General features: G+C 34.1%; 1 long non-coding RNA gene across 1 annotated transcript; it reads right to left on the bottom strand.

Annotated features, from left to right (window-relative positions):
• Nucleotides 1–4,356: 4,356 nt before the first annotated feature.
• LOC121416481 lies at nt 4,357–7,795 on the bottom strand. Its single transcript, XR_005970182.1, has 3 exons — nt 7,738–7,795; nt 6,299–6,437; nt 4,357–4,477 (listed from the first exon to the last, which is right to left on the bottom strand). It is a non-coding gene; the product is annotated as an uncharacterized LOC121416481 (long non-coding RNA).
• Nucleotides 7,796–9,198: the final 1,403 nt, after the last annotated feature.

The raw sequence follows: 9,198 nt of genomic DNA, 5'->3' as shown, positions 1-9,198 counted from the left end.
AACATTAAAACCATTTTATTAGAATTACCATTAATGTACATGGTTAAGGAAATCACTGATCCTTCTTCTACTACTACTACTACTACTACTACTACTACTACTACTACTACTTCTTCTATACTTTTTCTTTTACTAAGACTACTCATGACAATCATTAAAACAGTAACATTGAAATAAATGGTAGTAATAATGAGAACACTAAATGTAATGGTAGTAGTTATAATGATCTTATGGTGAAATAAGAAGAAGCGGAAGGAGAATAAGAAGAATGATGAGGAGAAGAAGAAAAAAGGAGGAGAATGTTTGAAGAAAAGACGAAGAAGAAGATGATGGTCGTGATACTAATCATCAAATTAATGATAATAAGAATTATAAAGTTGTAAGAATTTATTTCATAATCCCAACAACATTACATTCAAGAGATTGCGTTGTATTAGGCATGATTAATATAAATATGGAATAGTACGCAAATATTGTCTTTACAAAGTCTACAAGCATTACCATCATTTTCCATATGGTTTAATTGGGTTAAGCATGTGTAGCACACAATCCAATTTCTTAATCATGTAATGGAAGGTATGACTTCCACTGATATACTTAATCGTTTTTTTTTTTGGGGGGGGGCAAACAAACCCCTCAAATATAAAATGATTAAAAGACAATACGCCTCTGATATAGAAACCTGTCCAGGAGAGCGAGCGAGAAAAACACCAGAGTGACATTTGGACATAAGGACATGTATGAAAATTAACCCTTGAATTTTTTTTTTTTTTTGCTGTTCTCAGAAGACGTTTGCCCCTCCTGACCGTTTTCCAGGTATATTCCACTGCTACAGTGTGTAATAATTTTTCCACATTTTATTGTATGAACATCTGACTCTAAAGAAAAATGATGTTATAACAATATCGTGTAAGTACATTTGTATACATATACCCGATGTTGATAACTGGTACAAATGAAAATTGTCTAACGATTTATATCATTAAAACACTGGACCAAAAGAAACGTTGTATTCATATTTCATCTTGTTATTCGAAATTCAAAAGAAATCTCATAGAAATGCTCAACAATATTTAAACAAACTAATACTGTAAGAAATTTAGACGTTGAAAATCTCATGACAGTGCAGCAAGATACGGCGTATCGGGCAAAATTTATATTAAAATCAGTTGTGAGCGAGCAAAAATTTTGATATTTCTATTACAAAAATCAAATTTTATGATTGATTTTGAAATAAAAGTCAGAAAAATAAAACCACAAGTCACCCTTCTTTCTTCCCCTTTCCTTTCCTTCCCTTTCTCTTTCATTTTCTTGGTCGTGAAAATTTTGGTGGTTTGGGGGCAAGCGCCCAAGCCCCCATCTGTGCGCCACTGTCTCATGTTAATTAATATATAATTTGAGTTTCAGACACGCAAGTTTAACTCTTAAACAAATTGACTTACCTGTACATTGCTCTATATACGACAACTATACAGCAATGCATTGATTATAATAGTTGTGACGAACTCAGGTTTACCTCGGTCACAGTGGCTCTACGGCGGCCGTAAAACGGCGAGTCGAAAGCAGCAGTTTTATTTTTTTTGTACCAGCTACATAATGATAGGTGGTTTGATTAAAAATGAATAAAACAACTGTTTTCGACTCACCGTACGGCCACCGTAGAGCAAATCTGACCGAGGTATAGGTGGCTTATCACAAGATTACCAAGACTGACAATACATCTCGCATTAAAAAAAAAATCGTTTTCAAAACGGGGGGGGGGGGCACTTCCATTGACGAGCGGATACCATGCGCGACCATGGGGTCTCGAAAAGCACCCTAAACACGTAATTTCCATATTCTGAAAATGCACCCCTTTACAAGTATTGGCGTGTGACACCCTACCCTTAACAAGTATTGGAAACAAAACGATACTCTTGGCAAATATTCCCTAAAATGAACCCCTAAACAAGTACAGGATTGTTTGATTGTTACGATTCCTTCGGTCGTCGGCTTTATCTCATTTGGTTTAGTACGACCCCGCCTTCTACACCTCGCGCAAATCGGACTCTAAACACGAATTGTTGGGGCAAAAAGGACATCCTTTATAAAACATTTTAATTTTGTTTTATCAACCCCGCATAATTGACCCTAAACACGTAATTTCCCTAGCGAAATAAATACCCTTTTTTCATTATTTTTGTGTTTTTGATACCCTTATCACGTTACGTACGTAACGTGCCCTATCGTGAAAAAGACATCCTTTTTACGTTTTTTTGGTCGCGCATGGTATCCACTCGTCAATGTAAGTGCCCCCCGGGATTCAAAAGTCATAATTTTTTTCCCAAAAGAGTTGTAGGCTTAGGCCTAAATTATGCTTTTGGAATAAATGATTTAAAGGTTAAGTCCATCCTAGAAAAACGTTGCTTTGAATGAATAAATAAAAAATAAACCAAGCATAACGCTGAAAACTTCATCAAAACCAGGTGTAAAATAGGAAAGTTACGACATTTTACAGTTTTCTTTGTTTATAAAAACCCACATGCACAACTCAGTGATATTGCTCAATATTCCTCTCACTTTTTTTAGATGTGTGAATTATGAAAATCCAATATTTCAATTTCACAGATTTGACATTAAGGACCAACTTGACTGAACCACAAAATAATAAAATAATGCTAATTCCACCTGTCCCTGTAGGTATAAAACCATGTTTCACGTGATAAGGAGGGGGAAATTGAAATATTACATATTTCATATAATAAAATACAAAATAAATAGTGGGTGGTTGATGTCATCAGTCCCCTCATTTACTTACCGACCAGAATGTGAATATAACTGTTTTGTGAAATTAAGTGTTACTTTGATATATCATAACTTTTTTATCTTACATCCTATTTTGATGATGTTTTGTAGTTTTATGCTTAAATAAATCCAGTGAATATTAAATTTAGTTTTAAACCTTGTAGATTTAAACATAAATCTAAAAGGTTTGAATCTAATTTTTTTGAGATATGAAAGTTTATCCTAAAAATTCAAAATAAATCCAACATTCGGCTGGTCACAATTCACATCCGATCTGGATTTATTTTAAGTCCTTGATTGATTTGTGGAGTGTTTATTAATAACTTGACCCATCTTTTTCAGGGTTAATACTTCACATTATCTAATTATTTATGACGTGAATACAATCTTTGTATTGAAATCATATATATCGTAGTATCGTAACTCTATGGAAATCCATCAGTGTAAAAAACAAATTCTACAGGAAATTTGCAAAATGTCCTTTGTAAACAAAGGAGAACACACCAAATTGTCACGAAATCAATGAATTCATGTATATACATGTACATTCATATCCAGAAAATCTTTTGAACAAACATGTATTTTTTTACTTTGCGGGCTTTCCATAGTTGCGATTGATCGGATCAATTGCAACTCTTTGTAAGATGGGCCCCAGATCTGTACATGTCGGAAAATATGTAATCTACTCGCGTGCTGGATCTAAATTGATCAAAACCGTTATTTCATGTGCCATTCCAATAGCAAGTGGTGTTTTCCGATAAATTTCACCCCCAAAAATCGAGATAAAGAATTACAATGAAACAATTTAATTGTATATTACTTATACATAAGTCTACGCGTAATTTCAGATCATGTAAACCTATAGGTACAGGCTTGCTAGGTGACTATTTTAAGAAACTTAAGAAATAAATTGCATGTTCTCAGCATAAATTGTGCTTTGTGTTTTCACTAACATTGCTGTTGCCTAATTGAAACGGACCCTCAAAATATGATGAAAATAAATCATGTGGAATTACATATACAGGTAAATCTAGAAAACAAGCGTACAAAATGTTTCATATCTGAACGTGCTTTGTTTAACTTTGAGATTTTTTATCTCTTCTGACAAAGAAATAATGAAATCAAAAGAGTATCGTATAGTTCATAATCCCCTCTCAAAAAGGAGAAAAGTAATGTTTAACTGACATGATGTACTCGACCCCATGTCTGATCACGGACCTATTACATGGTCTGATCCACTAGCGTACCTATGGGGGGGGGGGGCAGGAGGGCAGACTGCCCCCTTACAAAGTTGAAGACTTTTGTTTTGTTTTTTGCTTGTCCAATTTTTTTTCTGGCGCAAAATGTCGTTTATATCCTGTTCAGGACCTATTTTTTGCTCGTCAATTTTTTTGGGTACAAAACCCTTTGTTTGTGGTTGAAGACCATTTTTTTTCTTGACAATTTTTTGGGCAACGATTTTGCCCCCCCCCCCCCCACTGTGGGAGATCCTAGGTACGCTACTGGTATGATCGGTACCCCCAACTTAATTGGTAATCCTTGGACAGATGCATTTGTTCCAGTGTTCCACCTCAGTATTCGTCCTATCAGTCAAATAAGAACTGTTGTTCACATCCTTTCCATAGAGTATCTTTTGTTGTTTCTGGTATGGTTGAAATGTCGATGACAGCTCAATCTTTTAAGACCTTCAGATCTAGGGGTGTAAAGATAAAATAATAAGAAGTAAAATTATAGACCGACTACAAGGATTAGATAATAAATCGGATGAGTAATTAAGCTAGTTTCTTTGTATACTTACAATTTCGGAGTTCGTTTTGCATGGATTATTTTCTTCATCCAAAGTAATGGTTGTCCAAATTATACATTTTTACCTAACTTTGCAAATTATTATGACCCGATTTCAGTATTATTAATATTGTCGACAATTTTTTAATGTAAAAAATATTCAAAGAAGAATAGAAAAGCGGTTACATAATCTATTGGGCAAATGCGATACCGTTATATGTAGGTAGGGCGAATGAATTTACTTACATCGGATAGATAAAGCAAACCTAACCAAGCCAGAAGACAATAGTGGAATAACGAATCATTTCATGAGGAATGGGCACTTGACACGCATGCATAATGTGTTTGTGTGTACTTTAATAAATGTTATTTTAAAAGTAATGATAATAATTTTTGTTGTATCAGATCGACGCGTCTAAGCGCATTATATCATTACCCCGGTCGTCGGGTCCTGATGGCTTACCCGCACACAATGTAAACAGTTGATCCATTCCCTGAGGAGCATTCCAACAGTTTTCAGACACAATTGTTTAGGAAATACATAGACTTTCACATCTGTGAGGTACCAATTTAGCACCCGCGTGGGATGTAGAATGGAAAAGTATACGCCTCGCTAAAGAACGCTACATGCATGCAGCACTGCATTAGAATATTTTCAGGCTGGGGTAGCAGTGTTCCTTTATTCTTATATTTTTTTTACATAAAGAATGATACAAATGGTATCTTAAAGTTCAAATACAGGCTGGAAGAGGTTAATGGTCGCTGGTCGTTATCTCCTGAAATATTTAGCTTATTGGTCTACATATCGATTTCTTGTCACTATAATAGGTGGAGTCAGAGATTGCCCTCTCCTGCACGCCGCTGTGTTTTTTATTGATAATTCGAGGGGTAATGCTCCCACGGGCCCACCTCCATCAAAATTGCCTGAGTTTAATTACTGATATGACACTTCGAATTTGTGCAAGTTTACTAAAAACAGTTGTATGCATGTCCCTATGAATATGCAATGATGGAAATGATGATGCTATATCGCCACCTTAGAAAAATATGAAATTACCTTTACTTAGATTTCGTCCTCCGGGTCTACGTGCAATAAAAAAATGATTGTTTACTGATTTAGTGCGAAAGATAATTATTGCTACAACCTGTTTTGTAACAAGTGAGACGCGTTTTACAAATTATGAATGAAACTATACGAAATAGATTATGATTTCATGTAATGAAATAATGCAAGAAAAGATGGAGACAACAAAATGTATTTCTATGACGACTTCCATATTGTGAATTCCATAATGAAATAACTTTATTATTTTTTCATTAGATTTCAATGAAATTTTTACTTGAGTTTTGCTCGTTGATTATTATTATTATCATTGTTATCATTATTATTCATTTTGCTCTCCCCTAATTTTCTCTTCCATAATGGCAGGATAGATCCGCATCCTGGCCAGATTTACGCCAATAGCATCAAGAGTGGAAGCTAAAATGAGAACTGGGTCTTGGCACCATTGTTTTTTTAGTTGTTGAAAGGGGGAAGGAGTACATAAATTTTCAATGTAGACGGGCGGGAATGTGCTTGCTTATACACCAACCTCCCTTTAAGTCTGCATTAATGGATTAAAAAATCAAACTTGTTTTTCATATTCAAAATGTAAAGTTAGGAAAAACTATTCAAGCACATTGAGTGAATTTTGATTGATGTAGAAAAATATAAATTTTAATGTCTTACCGACTCCCATTGTTCCTGGGATGGCCTCTCTTTGCAACTGCATTCGACGTAATAAGTCTGACATTCTTTATTCAGCTCGGCTTGGTAATCGTGACTTCACATGTCTTTCATGTCTTTACTGTGATAAAGTTGAATTTCGCTGTTCAAATAAAAAATATGTTATCAGATATATATATATATATATATATGTATATATATATATATATATATATATATATATATATATGTATGTATATACATATATATATATATATATATATATATATATATTTATATAAAATATATATATATATATACATACATATATGCATAATAATATATATTATATATTATATAATATATATATATTTATTTCTATATACACAGCAAAAACTGTGGTGTTAACCGGTGTACGTAGAGGACCACACCAGGGGGGCGTTTCATGAAAAGACTTGTCGGACGTTTTATCCGACAGTTACCATAGTAACAATACCTCTCAGCCAATCAACATCAGAGAAAGATGTGAGATCTGACAACTTGTCGGATGAAAATATTGAGGAAACACTCCCCAGTTGTTTTACAGCGATATGTGTTATTACAACACCTTTGGTTGTTACATTTACACTCTTCGGTGTTATGGTCAATCTCTAGGGCGTAGTTTTAACACCTCAGGATGTGGTCCTCTATTAACACCAACTGGTGTCAATTTTAACACCACAGTTATTACAGTGTATGTATGTATATATATATATAAATATATATATATATATATATATATATATATATATATATACATATATATATGTAAATAAAACATATATGTATGTATGTATATATATACATATATATATATATATGTATATATATGTTTCTCCCTTACAAATATCTAAGCAATACCTTTGATCAAGCTAGGGCATTGCGGCTTAATCGTTAGTGTTCTAAACCCACTTACACCCGACAAAGGAAATTAATATAGATCAGTCAAATCGGGGTTAGTGGCTAGGGCATCAACTAACCCGCCTCTGTGGTCTAGTGGTTAAGGCACCGGCGTTCTAAGCTGGGGCCGGTCCGGGTTCTATTCCCGGCAGAGACATTTTTCGGTATAGCCATGTTTTTTTCCTAAGGGCGGGTAGCTCTCGGGAACCTTGATTTAAAGTTAAACTACGCCTACCATTGTTCTCTTCATTCATTTCTTTCACATATATAAATACAAGAGTTGCCAAAGCTGTTGTACATGTTTGTTTTTTTAGTTGTTGATAGGGGGGAGGAGTACATTAATTTTCAATGTAGACGGGCGGGAATGTGCTTGCTTATACACCAACCTCCCTTTAATTCTGCATTAGTGGATTAAAAAATTAAACTTGTTTTTCATATTTCAAAATGTAAAGTTAGGAAAAACTATGCAAGCACATTGAGTGAATTTTGATTGATGTAGAAAAATATGAATTTTAATGTCTTACCGACTCCCATTGTTCCTGGGATGGCCTCTCTTTGCAACTGCATTCGACGTAATAAGTCGACATTCTTTATTCAGCTCGGCTTGGTAATCGTGACTTCACATGTCTTTCATGTCTTTACTGTGATAAAGTTGAATTTCGCTGCTGAAATAAAAATATGTTATCAGATAAATATATATACATACATATATACATATATATATACATACATATATACATACATACATATATATATATATATATATATATATATATTCATATATTATATATTTATTTATATATACATGTATTTAAATACAAGAGTTGCCAAAGCTGTTGTACATGTTAGGGCAGCATCATACTACTCTTGGTAGTTTTCACCCAAAACACTTGTTATTGAAAGCTTTAACCAATTCTTGTGTGCACAGTGAGTTGCCCAATATTTTAAGAGTGTATCATTAGGGGGGGGGGGGCGGGTCCATGCCAAATATTGGGAGGCAATTAGGGCAGCATGCAAGATTATTCGGGGGATTGGATATGTAGGCCTAATATATTTTTTAAAGAATCGAAATATCGGGAATACTAAGTAATCGAGATAATCACGAGGAAATTACCGTATTGTATTTTCTTGAATAGTGCATTTTTTAATGTTTAGTTAAAAGGCATAGATTTGCACTTTTCTTAAGAATTAATAGCCCCTATTCGCCTACTAACGTTTAATGCAGCCATGGAGATGCCAACATAATTTTCGTAAATTAGGTCTAATCCCTCATGCATACCCTTTTGAATACAGTATACAGAAAGACACGAAGGGGCGGATCCAGTATGGGGAATGTTATTTTCTTTTAATTTCCTGATCGGCTGCTACCAGAGCTAAACCGAGGTTGGGGACGGTGCAGTTGTAATGATTGAAGTTACAATCAAGATGAGAATTTCTATAGGCCTACATTGAAAGCGCGAATTATTTCTACGTAGCTGCAAATGAACATTACCCTTTTAATAATTCATGAGCTGAATTCGTTTGATTTTATATGCCTAAAAAGGGTCACTTTGGAGAGTATAGGGAGCTAGAGCATACTTCTAAATAAGAATACGAGTGCAAAATGAGAGCTGAAATTGTTAGTATATTAGCTAACCTGAAAAGGGACACAACAGAATGTGAGCACGAAACCCGAGCAGATTTTATTTTTTAAAGACCTACCGGTCATGCCGGTATACCTAAAAAGAAAGGATATCTTAAAACACATTTTTTTTTTAATCGCTATTCGAGCTGGAAACTTTGGGCATATTGACTTGAAAATTTGTTATTCTAAGACTTTATCTTAAAGGTCAAGTCCACCTCAGATAAATATTGATTTGAATCAATACAGCAAAATCAGACGAGCATAATGCAGAATATTTCATTGAAATCGAATGTAAAATAAGAAAGTTATGACGTTTTGAAGTTTCCTTTATTTTTACCAAAATAAAAATAATCATGTGCAC

This window comes from Lytechinus variegatus, chromosome 6, assembly GCF_018143015.1.
Source record: "Lytechinus variegatus isolate NC3 chromosome 6, Lvar_3.0, whole genome shotgun sequence".
NCBI lineage: Eukaryota > Metazoa > Echinodermata > Echinoidea > Temnopleuroida > Toxopneustidae > Lytechinus > Lytechinus variegatus.
Note: the sequence above shows the minus strand (reverse complement) of the source record. Positions and strands in the feature narration are given on the sequence as shown.